The 16,589-nt window shown below is 51.7% G+C and overlaps 1 long non-coding RNA gene across 1 annotated transcript; it reads left to right on the forward strand.

The window, feature by feature from the left end:
- The first annotated feature begins 5,243 nt into the window (after positions 1-5,243).
- LOC121013261 (uncharacterized) lies at positions 5,244-14,841 on the forward strand. Its single transcript, XR_005782605.1, has 2 exons — positions 5,244-6,767; positions 14,631-14,841. It is a non-coding gene; the product is annotated as an uncharacterized LOC121013261 (long non-coding RNA).
- Positions 14,842-16,589: the final 1,748 nt, after the last annotated feature.

The following is a 16,589-nucleotide window of genomic DNA, read 5'->3' on the forward strand; positions in this document are numbered from 1 at the left end:
CCCCCCCCCCCCAGCCTCACGGCCCCCTGAGGACACAAGCGACTTCAAAGAGCCAAGCTGCCTCGCTCGTGTCGCAGCCTCAGGCCAAGCCATTTGAGGCCAGCGATGGGTCTCTTCAGAAGAGACAGTAATTTTTAGCCTTCAAACCTAAAATGCTCTCCAGATCTTCTCTAGAAGGGACTGAAACACCTGCTGGGGCACTGGAGCTACTCAGGCCCTTGAAGATGCTCCCCGGGCCACCTGGCGCAGGCTGGGGATCCCTGGGTCCCCTGCATCCCAGCCCCCTCTCGACCTGATGCCGCTGGGTCCGAGGTCAGAGGCGGCTGCACCCCAGGACTCCTGGGGAGGGGTGCGTACCTCCCCAGCAGCCCCCTCGGTCCCGTGAATCTGGGACTCAGTCCACCTCCCAGCTGCGGGCAGAGACCTCCCCGCTGCTCAGAAGAGAGACACTGCCTTAGACTCTGTGTGTGGTGTGCGTATGTGTGTGTGTGTGCACGTGTGTCTATGTGCATGTGTGTGTGTGCCCGTACACGTTCGTGTGCGGTGTGTGTGCACATAGGTGTGTGTCTGTGTGCATGTTTATGCGTGTGTGTGTGCGTGTGTGTGTGTGTGTGTGTGTGTGTAAGGTGCTCTTCTCCTGGGCACAGTCCTTTACTTCGGTTCCTAATTTTATTACATCAGAGCTCTCCACCGAACATTCAGGATATTCAATTAATCCCATCTATGCACGAGGCAGTGCCAGTACAACCGAAGGGACAGTTGTACTCATTCTGTCCTTCAGATGACCCCTGTCCCAAGTCAACGTCACAGAGCAGTTAACGCTTTCTGCGAACAACACTTTTGAACTCCCTGGTTACTTCCTCCGAGCCACAGACAGAACCCAAGTTCTGGAACCAGACATTTGTTATGCTCACTTGTGAGGAACACATATAATGCACGTGACAAAACGTGCGCCTGTGGGGCCTCTGGCGTACAAGGGACAAGGTGAGCCTCCAGCGTCACGGAAGGGTCCTGATGCCCCGGCGCCGGGAGAGGGCGTGACGAGAGGGTGGGTGCTGGGTGGGCAATGCACAGGCGGGCAACAGGGAGTGGGGTGGGGGTCTTCTCTGAGGCTGGCTCGCCGAGAAGGCAGTGACCCCACAAGGAGCTGGTGAAACAGCCAACGCCGAGGAGGACAGGGACACCTGGGTGTTCTAGAGAAGGGGTGCTGAGTGTGGCAGGTAAGAAGGTAAGGACAGGACGTAATTCACGGGCCCCCATGCAGAACGGAAATGCAGACCCTTGTTCAGAAGTGATTAAGAACTTCCAGGCAGTGACAGCAGGGTCAGGAGCAAGCCTGGGGCCCTGTGCGCTGCAGATGGGTCGCCCTGAAGCTGGCCCTGAGTGAGGACAGGGGTTGAGAGGTGGGCAGAGTCAGACCATGAGGCCTCGGATTTTATTCCACCCGTAATGGAATGGCCACAGGAAGGGCCCAAGCCGCGGCAAGATCTGACACGGTGCCCGTCCTTGGACCGCGGCCTGGCTGCTGGGAGGAGCCTGTGCTGAGGAGGTGAGGGCAGGTGGGGGGCAGGAGGGGACCAGGGAGTGGCTTGCCGGGACCACAGGAGAAGAGGTGGTGGGAGGAGGGTGGGCTTTAGAGAGAGCGGATGGATTGGCAGCAGGCGGGGAGGGGACGGAAGCCCTAGAACCCCGCTTGATTTGCGATTTGAGGCGCCCCTTAGCCAACCCCGTGGGAGCACTGAAGGGCACCCTGTCCCAGGGAAGCAGCACCTCTCCCGCGGACGCCCGTTCTCTCCCTCCTCACAGAAGTCTCGTCGCCGCTCACGCCCAGCGACAATGCTTGCTGGAGACTGGTCACAGTCAGGGGCCATCCTGCCAGATGCTCAATCTCCCCCACAAGAAATCCAGACACAAAATGTGCAGTGGCCACTGTCCAAAACCGCTGTGTACAGAGCGGCACCGAGCCCGTGAGGACAGGAGGTGCCACAGCGGGAAACACTGGAGCCCGACGACGTGTTGACTTTGGCAAGCTCCTGCGTGTCTTGTCACGGAAATGGAGTTTATGGAAATTGAAAACGGGGACGAGAGGGCTAAGCGAGGCTACCCTCTCCGACCGTCATCCGAAGTGATGTTAGGAAGGGCAAGAGTTACCATTTCCTGAGCACGTGGGGCGTGCAGGGGACGGTCAAATGCCCTGGAGACTTCCCACACATCATCTGACTCAGTCCTTCCCACTGTCCTGTGAAGTTAGTGTGATTTTGCCTCTATTTCAGCTGCTGAAAACGGGGCTCAGAGAAGCTGAGTGATTTGTTCAATATCACACGGGCAGTTAAATGAAGCCCAAATTTTATTATTATTTTTTAATGTTTATTTATTTTCGAGAGAGAGAGAGAGAGAGAGAGTGCAGAGCGCGAGCAGGAGAGGGCAGAGAGAGAGAGAGGGAGACACAGAAATCCAAAGCAGGCTCCAGACTCTGAGCTGTCAGCAGAGAGCCCGATGCGGGGCTCGAACTCATGAGCTGTGAGATTATGACCTGAGTCGAAGTCAGACATTTAACCGACTGAGCCACCCCGGTACCCCAGTGAAGCCCAAATTTAAAAAACCAGGTGGCAAATCTTGTGAGCATTATGATTGGGCTTAGCGGGCCACAAGACTCCTGCCGCCCTTGCCAGTGGTTGATATGGGAGGGAGCATGGGACCCGTTCTGGGCAACAAGTCCGGAGAAAAAGGTGTGGGAGCAGGGGCTTCTGGAAAACACTCTCTCCCTGCTAGGAAGGGGTGAGCAGTTCAAGAACAAACACCCTGTGAGTCTATCACCTCTCCTCCCTGTCTATCGGCATATTGTAGGAAGGTAAGGTGTGTGGCCCGGGGCAGCCTTTTAAGATCCATGAGGTGACAAGGATAAAGCCAACCCGCTGAAGATGCGAAATGGAACTTGGAATGTGTGGCCACTGGCCTGTCAAACCAATCTCAGGACCTCCCACCTCCAGATTTCTTGAGTAAGCAGAAAATGTCTTTATGGTTGGAAGTCACTGTTAGGTAGTTATTAGTTACTTCCAGTTGAACACCTCCTAACATAAATCCTGGGCTGGTCTAACTTCAAAGCCCATGACTTTTCTTTTTTTTTTTTTTTAAGTTTATTTATTTATTTTGAGAGAGACGGAGACAGTGTGAGCAGGGGAGGGGCAGAGAGAGAGAGAGAGAAAGAGCGAGAGAATCTCAAACTGGCTCTGTGCTGTCAGCATGGAGCCCAACATAGGGCTTGATCCCCTGAACCGGGAGATCGTGACCTGAGCTGAAATCAAGAGTTGGACGCTTAACGGACTGAGGCACCCAGGCGCCTCCAAAGCCCGTGATCTTTTTCCTGTCACACTCCAATGTTTACATGGGGGTCCAGCTGTCATCCGATGGCCACTGTCAACCTAATGCCCAACGGTTACAGAAACAATTGGATTTAGAAACTGAAAAGGAAACTCAGTTTAAAGAAGGAGAGGTGGTCAGTTCAGCAAGATCAGAAATCTGGCTTCTGGCCTTAATTGTTCTTGGCATGAATCCTAGCATCACAGAACTTCAGAGCTGGAACAGACCAAAACAATCATCTGGTCAAGCCCCGTATTATAGGTGGTGAAATTGAGCCTTTGGGAGGCTAAGGCTTGCCTCAAGGCCCACAGAAAGCATCAGCCCCCAACTGGAACTCGGCTCTACCAGTCGACTCTCAGACAAGTGATCTTCTCCTTGCTCTCCACACAAACTCCTTATCGACTTTGTCCCAAACTCTGATTGGCCAATCGTCTCAAATCAAGAAGAAATTGTCCAGCGCCTGGGTGGCTTAGTCAGTTAAGCATCGGACTCCTGGTTTCAGCTCAGGTCATGATCTTGTGGTTTCCCGAGAGCCCAAATTGGGCTCTGCGCTGGTAGCACAGAGCTTGCTTGAGATTCTCTCTTTCTCTCTCTCTCTCTCTCTCTGCCCCTCCCCCACTTGTGCTGGCGCGCGCCCTCTCTCCCTCTCCCTCTCGAATAAATAAATAAACTTAAAAAGAAAGTAAGAAGTTCTCAATTGAATCACATTCTTGTGACAGGATAAACCTTGGTGTCATTGACTGAGGTTTCTTTCATGCACATTTCCCTGTTGTGTATCAAGTTACCTCCCTCTTCCGATGACTTCAGCAGCACACCCTGTCCAGAAAACAGAAAGAGCCCAGAGACAGGGGGACAGGGTGGAGAGTGTCAAGTTCTTGGCTTTTCAGATTAAAATTGGTTCTTGAGTCTCATCACAGAGACAGCTGTCTTGAAAGCAAGTGTTGGACATTTGGAAATTGAGAGATTAGGCTCTGGCGGGATGCAGTAGACCATAAATTGGGAAGAGAAGAGCTGAGGAGTCAGAGCCTTAATGAAGACTGCCCCGGCTGGAGAGGAAGGGAGCTCAGGTGCCGGAGAAGCCCTTTGAAGGTGACAGACGTGCAGGGAGAAAGGGCAGGGAGGGCAGTAGAGGCCCCAGAGCAGACCTGGTGACTCCAGCATTTCCGGGCACTGGCACGTCCCTACAGGCGTCTGTGTGGGTGGCTATGCCGCGGCACACACCGAGGCTGTCCTACCCAGTTTATGGGTGAACCAAATCACCCGAGGTCTCCCCACCAGCTGGGATGCTGGAGCCACCAGGTCTGAGATCTGCCTTTTTCCGCACCCATCTCTGATGCCCAACCTCTCCATTGCCAACCTCTGCCCCTACCTGGGAATAAACGCCCGCTGGGGTCAGAGAGCCACAGCTCAAGGATCAGGATACTTAGGACCCACAGTCCCCTTTGTGATTTTGCTCACATCCTGAAAACTCTCCCCCAGGAAGCTGGGAAACCCAGTTGCACCCACAGCTTTGGGAACTTAGACTTGGACCCAGGGGTCAGCGGCCGCTCGTGCAACACCTCCACTCCCCCTGAGGCCCCAGGAAGACGGTGTCCAGGAAACCCGGCCCTCCCGCGGGAACTTGCTTTCCGACGTTGACCGCGAGAAGCGGTGCGTGGGAGGCACACAATTCCCCAATCTCCCGGGTGCCAACGCTGAGCGCCCCCACTGGCCAGCCAGTCGTGGGAAGTTGCAGGTCCCAAGACCACCCTTCCACCCGTCGGCTGGGCTGGCGGAACCCCGCTTCCCCTGCCCCGCAGCGATCGGTGGGACCCGTGGCCCGCGCCCCCCACCCAGCGCTGCAGCCCAGTGTCACCTGCGCCCGGTGCTGGGCTCCCCGTGATTCCAGTTACTGGGAGGCCTCGGTGGGTTTTAGATCCTTCTGAATGACTCGCGGCGGGGCCTGCAGCCCCTGCGTGCACTGCGCCCCAGCCGCGGCGCGCACACAACCGCAGCCACACCTCCTCCGGCTCCGGGACCCCTGGGCAGTGTTACTCTGCCTCTGGGCCCTGGCAACACCGCCCGCTTCCTCCCCTCCCGGACAGACCCCCCCGCCTCCCAGCGCCAGGGCGGCGTCCTGATTGGCCCAAGCCCAAGAGCAAGCTGAGCTCCCTGACGGTGATTGGTTGGAAGTGGGCCCCGCGTGCAGCCTGGGCCACGTTCCTGGCTCGCTCGCTCCGGAGACACCCTGAGAGACGCCGTCCTCTCGAGACTGTGTCTGGATGTCCAGCTCGACGGGGACCCGGAGCCCCATGGGCCGAAGCTGGTGCCACCCTACCTTCAGCCGCCTGGTGTGAAATAACACGTGGCACCGTTTTCTGTGCCCGATGCCAGAAGCATCCTCGCTGCTCCCTGATTCTATAAATGCTGAAAACACCTCCCGGGCTTCTGCGGAGTCAAGTCCTCCTTTGGTTTTGCCCCGGCTCGCCTGGGGCATTTTCCTCTCTTCCTCGTTTGCACGCTCTTTGCTTGACCCTCTCTGGTGACCAGCTCTTTAGTGAGAATCACGTCTGGTTACACTTCCACCCAAGTCCCCCTGCCGCCCAGAAGCAGCGAAGAGACTGGGGACTTACACATGCTAATTCTTAGCCTCGCCTCTGGGCCATTATTACCCTGATTTTACATACAAGCGCGGTCACTGGAGCTCAGAGAGGTTGACGGGCTTGTCTGAGGTCACAAAGCTGGCAGCTGACAGAAACAGAAATCGAGTCCTTACTAGACAGTCTCGTGGCACCTGGGCTGCTCCACGGCCCTGCCTGGGCCTCTGCCGTCCACCGTCTCACCCGCCCTGCTGGCCCCTGCTCTTCACCATGTCCTCACCCTGACCTGGCTTCACCGTCCAGGAGCAGGAGAGGGAGACACCTCCACCGCATGGAAGAGGAAGGAAGGGGGTGTGAGGTGTCGTTGTCACACAGCATCACAGACCACCAAGGTCCTCGGTGACACACGACGACGAGCTAGGCATCCCTGCTCCACTGGCTCTAGGCTTGCCCACGTGACTCACTTAGGCCAGCGGACATCTGGCGAGAGTCCCACGTGATGGTTCTGGGGAGAACGCGTCTGTTCCCATCGATGTCTTGCACTTTGGCCATCACCACGAGGAAAGGCTTCCTCGGAGCAGCTGCCGCCCCTTGAGCTGGGCCCAGAATGCACACACCTGGAGTGGAGTCATCCCTGAGCTCCGCAGGGAGAAGCTGAGGCTTCCAGCCACGCCCAGCCTAGAACAGGGACTCCAGGCCAAGCGCGGACGCTGCTCGAGGCCAACTGAGGTGAGCAGAGCTGCCCAGCTGCCCCTGTAGACGCTTATGAGGTGGCATGAGGTTCTGGTTATTGGCTACGTGTGTGGTGGTGAAGATCCTCTGTGCTCGGTGAGCGCCTATGTTTTCATGACTCGTATCGTTTACCACATCTTTGACACAAGAAGTGTTTTGGCCTTTGGGTGCTATTTTTAGAAGATCTTGTGGGCCAAGCACTTAACAGAGGACCTGGTAGAGAGTAGACACTTGGTAAATGCAGTCGTGGTGATGATGGTTTGGTGACGCTGATGATGGTGGTGGTGATGGTGGTGAGGATGACGGTGACGACGATGGTGATCATGGTGGTGGTGATGGTTTGGTGACGTTGATGATGGTGGTGGTGGTGGTGGTGATGTGGTGATGGTAATTTTGTGAGGCACTACTTAGAACCCTGGCTTCTCAGGGCCACTCCTGAGCTCCTGACTCCTCCACCGAAGGAGAACTTCCTTCTAGAGAGACCTTGGTGCTTCAGAAAGCCTCAGGCTTGCAACCCAGGTAGCAGCACCTCTTCATCTCAGGCCAATTCCACGGCAGCTGACCCAGGCCCGAGTGGCTCTAATGGCATTTACCTGCCCCTGTGTTTACCACACAGAAGATAACTCTTCAAAAAAAATTAATGGTATTATTATGGAAAATAAATAATCTGAGGCATCACAGAGAAATGTGAATTAAAATGAGCTGTGTGATGGACTTTCCATCTTGTTATTTCTGGAAGGAGGCCAAGACCTGGAAAATAATGAGGTGATAACAAGGAGAAAGAAAGGCTGTCATCCTTCTGTCACCTCCTAGGCCTTCTGGGGCAGGTTTAAGTCTCTCCTCTCTGTCCCCTGTGGGTTTCCTGGAGCCCTCTGCAGCTGAGGATAGTGCCGCTGTCACTAGAAGGGGGAGTGGGCCACCAAGAGGCACAGGTGAAAGCCAGATTCACATAGTCCGCAAGTGTGGTAGGTCCCCAGGGGAGAAAATGCTCAGGGATGTTCCATTCAAGTGGGAAAGATACTTTCCAAACAAATAAATGAAATGACTGCGGGTACTAACAAATGCTTTAAAGTAAAGAAGGCAAAAAAAAAAAAAAAAAAAAAAAAAAGAGAGAAAGAAAATGGTAAGAGAAACTTGAGGTGGGGAAAGGAGTGTTGGGGGTTGAATTATGTGTCACCCCAAAATTCAGATGTTGAAGCCCTAAGCCGTTGTCCCCCAGAATGTGACCACATTTGGAGACTGGTCCTTTAAAGAGGTGATTGCATTGAAATGAGTTCAGTAGGAAGGTCCCTAATCCAAAATGACACTGTCCTTATAAAAAGGGGAAATTTGGACACAGACACACAGGGAGAACATGACGTGAACGGGAGCCGGGCCATTTCCTCGCCAAGGAGATAGGCCTGGAGCAGGCTTTCCTCCACAACCCTCAGAAGGGACCAGCCCTGCTGTCATCTTCACAGACCCCAGGACAGAACACGCAGAGTGAATTAGCTGAATTTCCAGGCTCTTTAGCAGGATTGCAGTTGTTTGCAACCTGTCAGTTACTGAAGGCCGTGCTTGAACTGGTAGAAACTCAGACACTCCCTGCCCATCCCTGAAGTAGGTTCCTCGTCCCTCCGGCCAGACTCCAGGCCTGTGGCTGCCTTGCTGGTGGCTCAATAGGTCGGAACGAGCCGAAAGGACAGGAAGCTTCTAGGAGAGCTTTACCACGGATCCTCCAGCTCTGGAACCTCTTTCAATCCCAGCCTCAGCCTTTGCTTGCTGAAGGCAGTCCTTACTGCCCATGGGAACCAACGTGAGCTGCGTGTGGCCGCGGACCCAGGACATACTGTGTAACCAGCCTGCCATCTTGCCACTGGCAGCCTCTGCTGCCACCACTGGAGAAACAAGTTCTCAGTTTCCTTTCCTCTTTGTCCACCACTCAAGCCGTAGAGTAATAAGAAAATAACTTTGACAAGGGTCAAGCTTGTGGATGATACTTTTTTGGTATAATGCTTAGCCAGTTACTTTGCATAAAGCTGGAAAGCGATCGCTCTGTGCCATCTGGCTGTGCTGGTCCTCAGCATAGAATGCCATCAGTAAGCGATTTAGAGGGCAAGAACGATCCTTCTACTAGGGTATACATATCTGAGTCCTCACCTTATACTGTTAGATTATAAGCATGCATTCTCAATACTTCTCTTCAGTCTGACACAGAATAATGGCCAGGCTTTCAGGGCTGCTCCTGTTCTGCCTTTATAGTTCTGAGTCTGGCCTCTTTCAACACCCCTGGTCCCAGGAGGGCAAGCTCTTTCTGTTTTATTTCCTGCATCATCAAGGTCATACCCTTGAGCTTTGGCAGAAAGTCCATAAGGACTCTGGGCGGCTGTGTCCAGAGGGCCTCAAACTTGCAGAACTCTGAGCCCATTCTCCTTTTTTCTGGGCACAGATCCCCATCTCCTATGACATCCCTGTGACTAAAATGGGGACACACAGGCTGGAGGCAACATGGAGCCCTCATCCAAGGGCTGAGCAACTAGTTGAACAGCTAAACCTAAAACGTGTCCCAGAAGCAGATGAGTGTTGTTGGTTCAAAGGGCTGTCCAGGGGAGGGTCCCCGGTGCCCTTGGCACTTTCTTGTTCCGTGTTTGTGTAACACATGGATTCAGACACGACCGGGGCATAGAAAACATATTAACCTAACAGTTAAGAATCTGGGCTGACACTGTACTGCTGGGGTGAATGAAAGCCAACTCTGTTGCTAGCTAAATGTCCTGGGGCAGGTTATTTAACCTCTCTGTGCCTCAGTTTACTCAGCTATATAATGGGGATCATAGTAGTTTTGCCTTTAGAATTGCTGAGTGGTGGGGTGCCTGGGTGGCTCAGTCTGTTAAGTGTCCGACTTCGGCTTGGGTCATGATCGCGCAGTTTGTGAGTTCGAGCCCCGCGTCGGGCTCTGTGCTGACAGCTCAGAGCCTGGAGCCTGCTTCCGATTCTGTGTCTCCTCCTGTCTCTGCCCCTCCCAAGCTCATGTTCTATCTCTCTCTCTGTCTCTCAATAATAAGTAAACATTAAAACAATTAAAAAAAAAAGAATTGTTAAGAGTGTTAAGAGTTGGGACTTATGAAGCATCTAGAATTTACCATCTGGGTATTGGCTGTTACCACAGCTACCCTGGTTGTAACAGGGGGGTGGGGCACTGGGGGACAGGAGGAGTAAATGCACCAGTGAGCAGAATAGCATCCAGAATATCTCACTAAGTCATGATGATGGGTGAATTTAATGGTTAAGCTGATCGTTGCGTCCCCAGTGTCTCGAAGTGGTATGGGGAGGAAGTGTTCGATAGCAAGTTAAACAGAGGTCAGCCACAGGGTGGGCTCCCCTCCCAAAAAAGCTTATGTAATTTCACTCTGTGCCCCTAGATATGGGTGATCAGAAGAGGGAGAGCATCAACCTTTGCCCTAGACAGACGGATCACACATGGACAGATTTGGGGTGCCCCCTGTAAAAAGAGTCCAGTCAGGCAGGAACATGTGCAGAGAGGGACATGGTAATGCAGGAGCTTGAAAGCATGCGAATCAAAGTGAGGCTCACCGCAGTGGCAGATAACGCGCTTGCCATAGAGACGGAACACAACAGCTTATTACTTGCTCACTAAGTGATGCTTCTAACTGGGGAGCAGCCCTCCTCCAGCAGCGGGGTGGGTGCCTCCCTTCGTGCTGAAGGAACGTGGGGCCTGTGAGTGGAAGGTTTGTGAAAGCCAGGTCTGGAAATGACCACATGGCCTGCACTCACATTCATCCCAGGGCCACACCGACCTTCAAGAGAGGGTGGGAAGTGCAGTCTGGCCAATGAGGCCAGAAGAAGAGAACTCTGTCATCAGCCAGTGACTCCTGTCACTCTGCCCAGTGTGAAGAAGGTCCAAGAAACTCAGGATGTCAAGTCTGAGAAAACTTGGGAGAAAACAAGACGTGTCTTCAAACAATGGAAGGGTCTTCTCACGAAGGAGAAGATCATCTTTGTGTCACTCCAAAGGGTAGGAGTCAAATCTGTGGATGCACAGACCTAGGGAAGCAGGTGGGGTGAATCGACCATCCCAGTTTGCCCAGACTCTCTAGTTGTAGCCATGAAAGTCCCACCTCCTGGGAAACCCTGAGGGGTGTCCAAGGACCAGAGCACTTGGTCATCCTAGTTAGGGCCAATTTTGGGTTGATACAGGTGTGTCTAATCCTAAGAGTTCTTTCGGGCAGCTCTCCTTCCCCTATCCCCATCCCCACTCATTCAGATAGCAGTTATAGTGCCGTTGACTGTGAGTTCAATGTTAACAAACCAATAATATATATTAAATACTGTGTCTTTAAGCAGAAATTCATGTACATCAAGGTTGTGGGGTTTTTTTAATTTTTTAATTTTTATTTATTTTTTTGTGTGTAAGAGAGAGAGAGAAATCGTGGGAGGGACAGAGAAGAGGGAGACACAGAATCTGAAGCAGGCTCGAGGCTCCGAGCTGTCAGCACAGCGCCCGACATGGGGCTTGAACTCACGAACCGCGAATCATGACCTGAGCCGAAGTTGGATGCTTAACCGACCGAGCCACCAGGCGCCCCAAGGTTGTGTGTTGATTGAGGAAAATGTTCTGACCAGTGGCTTTCGGAAACCTAACCCTGTATTTCCCCTAGCAGCAATGGTGCGGTATTTGCTAATTCAATGATTGTGATGACGTTATAGAATGTAATTACCAAAAAATAACAAGGCCGAATATCTACGCAATGGAATATTTTTTGGCCATAAAAAGAAATGAAGTACTAATACATGTTGTAATGTAGATGAACCTTGAAAACATTACGTTGAGTGAAAGAAGCCATTCACAAAGACCACGTACTATGTGATTCCATTTTATGAAATGTCCAGAATAGAGGACTCTAGAGACAGAAAGATTAGTGGTTGCTCAGGGCAGGGGGAGGGTAGGGGGTTGGTGAGCAGAGGAGCAATAGCTAAAGGGCACAGGGTTTCTTTGCAAGTGATGAAAATGGTCTAAAATTGGCTTGCGATGGGTGCACACATCTATGAATAAACTAAAAAAAACACTGAATTGTGCATTTAAAGGGGTGAGTTGTGTGGTATGTGAATTATAGCTCAATAAGCCTGACATCCCTCTGCTCTTCACAGGGGGCTCAGCCCCTGCCCCAGCATCGCTTGTGGGAGCAGCCCCCATGCCTCTCTCTCCGGCGCCACTCTCTCCAGAACACTAGGGGAGTGGCTTCTCACAGGACGAAGACTTCCCAGCAGAGGTGCCGGTGCAGCCCGGGTGCTCCAGGAGAGCACAGGTTCTCTTCTTTGCTTGTTGGAGCACAATTTAGAAGATCACCCCATGGACGTATCAGAGCAGGAAGCCAAGCAGCCCGTGGCAGTGATTCTAGATGACATAGCCGTACGTCTCTTCCGACCCGGAGAGCCTTGTATCAATCAGGAATGCTTTTGCCCACAAGTAACAAAGCACCTGACAAACAGTAGCTGAGCAATGAAGAGAGGTAATTATCTCACACGGCCAGGAGTCCGGAGATCTGCTGGCCCAGGATGGGCACAGGTGCTGGACGGCTTCCGCTCCACCATCCTAGGCCTTCCACCTCGTGGTCATGAGACACCAGCAAGCCACGGCCATCACATCAGCACACAGAAGTGTTCTTTGGGACAGGAAAGTGGCAGACGTGCACAACGGCATTTTCCTTACTTGACTTCGCCAGAGTAGCTTGACATCAGGAGCCTCCAAAACCCCATCAGCAGGCTTGCCCTGTGTCTCATTGGCTACAACTGGGTCACATGCCCGGTCTCCGAGCATCGTGGGATCACAGTGTTGTGCTTAGATCAAGCACGGTGGTGCCTTGGGAGGTTGACAAAATGGAACCACTATCCCTCTACCTCAACCAAATCCAACCGCTCCCAGCAAAGTGAGACGAGAGATGGGCAGTGGCTGCTAGGTGGGCCGTGACCGCCATGGGGTGATGTAACGGGAGGCAGAGGAATATTGACGGTGTTCTCCTCCAGGGATACTATTTTGACATTTGGAGAAGCACCAGAAGAGAGAGAGCGTTTCCTTGGTCCCAGGAGGTGACGCATTATCGTGACTGGGTATCTATCTTGTGGCCGCCTTCTGGCCTCTGTGTGCCCCTTAGCAACTCCTGATTCTCTGGGAGTGGAATGCGCTTTGAAACGCATGTGTTGGCATTGACGAGGCTGAATGATGGCTCATATCTGGAGATCTGATGCGTCTGTGATGAGCGGTCGGATGCCTTCCACATGTGTGTGCTTTCGCAGACACACACCCTAAATGTGCCCACCATGTCTTGTGAATACAGCAAAACAGCTGCAACCTTCTAAAAATTAATTGGTTTCTGGATCATTTGCATTTTTTATAGTTTGCCAACAAAAGATAGGGAGAGGGGAGGGAATTTATTAATGTTTGAAGAAATTCTCCAAAAGGGGAGGCAGCGAGCATTTTCAGCGAGACCCAGAGACGCTCATCTAAATACGACACCACGTTGCTTTCCTAGCCGCCTCCCGGGCCAGCCCCTCTGAGGGGAGAATTGATATGCAGCTCTAAAAGTAGACAGCTGCTGTGGGCGCCAGAAACCGCCTGGGGCTCACATTATTTTAGTCGGGGTCTGCATTATGGTTTGGTAACGGCCATTTTCAGAAAACAACCAAGGCAATTTCAGGATTTGCTGTCACAATAGGCACACTAAAAATAAAGTCAGCATAAATAGATTAAGAAATTGACAGAATAACAAGGCATAAAGAATTAGAATGAGTGCACTCGCTCCAGATGACAACCCAGTGCCCGGAGCCGAGGGAGACGGGGGTGGGGGAGGAGTCTGAGCTGCTGACTCGGTGGTTTCTCCGCTGCCTGACTGTGTGGAGAGCTTTTCACGGGGACAGGGGGACAGCCGGCGCTTAATCTAATTCCACGTTAGTGGCGGCGGAGGCACTAAGCTGAGGAGGGGTAGCCACTTAAAAGTGGCTGACACCCCTTAAAAGACAGATTGGGAGTTTTCCGCAGCTGGCCCTCTAGTCCCAGAGGTGACTTTGGAGAAGGGGAGGGATGTGGTACAGAAGTGTTGTGGGGGGGGGGGGGGGAGAAAAAATGTTTTTAATTCAGTTGTGATATTTGGAGAAAATAAATCTGTGGCAAACTAGCACGAGAGGAAAGAAGAGACAACTATGTGCTAGAAACGGACTGTGTCATCAGAGGTCAATACGTGCTAACTTTGGGGAGGTGGACTCCTGATCTAGGCGTTTCAGGCAGTCTTAATCAACTAGTCAGTGGCAGAGCTCTGGCTGGGGATTCTGCAATCCCCCCCTCCCCCGCTCCCCAAACACACACATACCAGTGTGGCAGGAAGATGTCATCGCTTCTTTCCCACATCCCAAGCTGGGTGCCAGAGAGAAGCAGGCAGGGAGCCCGGGGAAACCCCAAATTCCTCATTGTCTTCACCCTTCACTGATTCTAAGCTGAATAGAATAAAGCGACAGACACTTTTTATCAGAACATCTTATGGCATTTGGGGGGGAACATCATTTCTCAACCAAGTTCCCTGGTGTTAACAGATGTTTGGCGGGGGGAAAAAAAGGTGTTCTTAACGTAAGTTTAGGAAATTTCTGGGTGAATTTGCAGAAGGGCTTCTCAAAGCCCTTAATGTGATAAGGTGCTTTGTGGACCTTGCAGAAGGGATAGGATGAATGAGCTCCTCAAATGAATCTTACCATTAAAACTCACCCTTTTAAGAATTTCTTTTTGGTGGGCCACCTTGAGGGATGTCTCTGGATACTCACCACATGGTTTTCAGCCACCTGAATGTCCTGAAGGCAGTGCCTCCTCCTTGAGAGAGGTGGGAAAGTTAAGGACACAGCCCTCTGCGTTCCTGCCTGGCCAGGGCCAGTTTACTTTGAAAAGGGTAACATTTTTATTGTGATTTTTTCCAGGTCGGGGTACCCATTCAGTTGTCTACAGGAGATGTGGATGAAAGACTGAGGACAATGGCAGGAGTTCTCCAGCTTGGGGAAAGAGGAGGGACCACAAGGTCAGTCTAGACCCTGCCTGCTGGTGGATGCCTCGCTTGTGCCCCTCCATGCTGTGCTAGTATTTTGGCAGACCTTCATTACAGGTCAATAAAAGTTACATAAATGAAATGGGGCTCCGCTGCGGAGACATTTAATCATTTCATTAAGCATACTATTGTGTCCAGGTGCTCTGCCAAGTGTAGACCTGGTTATGACTTCATCTAATTCCTAACTGCTGGGGAAATAAGCGAGCGATTCCTCTGATGTTCCTCTCTCTCAGTACAGCCCTCCCCAGGCAGCTGCAAGAAGACAGGCGGCCAAGATGGGCTCTGCCGGAGGAGTTAACCTCCCGTGTTTTTGTAAGGCAGACAGGACTTCTAATCAATATGTCTCTTGAAGGTTCTCCGGCCTGACTGGAATGAAGAGAAGACGAGGGGGGAGGTCGTGTGCTAGGGTGGAGGGTGAGAGGATGTGGGGGAGCCCTGGGTCCTCCAGCTTGGCCAGGGCTTCAGAGCCTCTTGGGTACCCAGTACTATGTTCCAGAGGGGGGCGTGCACTCTTGGAAAATGTGGTGGGCCCCCCTCCCCGACCTCTGGGAGATCTGTGCATGCTTCTGCAGCCAGCCCCACTAGGGCGAGGCTCAAGAAGCTTCGAGGCTGTAGAAGAGCCGTCAGTGCTGCCTGTGGTGGGGACCCACCAGTGAGCAGCACTCGTGGAGTGAGAGAGGATCCTGTCTGGGCATCGTGGCAGCTGAGAATTTCAATACAGGACTATATGGTGAAAATCGAGATGCTCTCCAGAATAGACCCACACATAGATGGTCAGTTGATTTTCAGCAAAGGTGCAAAGGCATCTCAATGGGGGGAAAGGATGGTATTTTCAATAAATGATGCTGGGACACCTGGATATCCATCTGCGAAACATGAACTTCCATCCAAACCTCACACCGTATACAAAGTTTATCTTAAAATGGACCACACACCTCAATGCGTGTAGAAGAACACTGTAAAACTTGTAGAAGAAAACATAGGAAAAAGTTGTGTGACTTTGGTTTAGGCAAAGATTTCTTAGCTACAATACCAAATGCAGGACTCGCATAAGAGGGAATCAAGGTGATAAATTGGATTTCGTCAAGATGGAAAACTTTTGCTCTTCAAAAGAAAATAGAATGAAAAAGTCACACCAAGACTGGGAGAAAATATTTGAACAATACCTATCTGATAAAGGACTTATACCCAGATTGTATTTTTTTTTAACACTCAAAACTCCACAACAAAGAAAATAACACAATTAAAAACTAGACAGAAGATCTGAACAGACAATTTACCAAATTGTCAGAAAACGCCAAAGAAGATACACAGGAAAGGTGCTGAAAAAATTCATCACTAGGGAAATATAAATGAAAACCTTGATAAGATACTACTACACACCTACTAAAATGGCTAAATTAGGGGCACCTGGGTGGTTCAGTCGGTTGGGCTGATCCCAGGGTCCAGGGATCAAGCCCCATGTCAGGCTCTGCACTGACTGTGGAGCCTGCTTGGGATTCTCTCCCTGTTCCTTCTTCCTCACTCACACTCGAACTCTCATTCTCGCTCTCTCAAAAAAACAAAAAACAAAAAAAAAACCCAAAACAAAAAGAATGGCTAAATTGAAAAGACTGACCATACCTAGTTCTGGTGAGGGTGCAGAACAATGGAACTGCAAATATAAGTCAGAAATAATTGGGTTACTTTCTAGAAAAAGTTATTTTGGAAGAGTGCAATATGACAAAATAATGGTTAATTTGATGTCAGGGACCTACAGCTCAGTGTCCTGGGTCAACATACAGATTACTCCCCACCCCCTCCCATCTGGCACCTCTGTATCAGATATCTGGGA

The sequence above is a fragment of the Herpailurus yagouaroundi genome, unplaced genomic scaffold (assembly GCF_014898765.1).
Source record: "Herpailurus yagouaroundi ecotype Mexico unplaced genomic scaffold, PumYag 198, whole genome shotgun sequence".
NCBI lineage: Eukaryota > Metazoa > Chordata > Mammalia > Carnivora > Felidae > Herpailurus > Herpailurus yagouaroundi.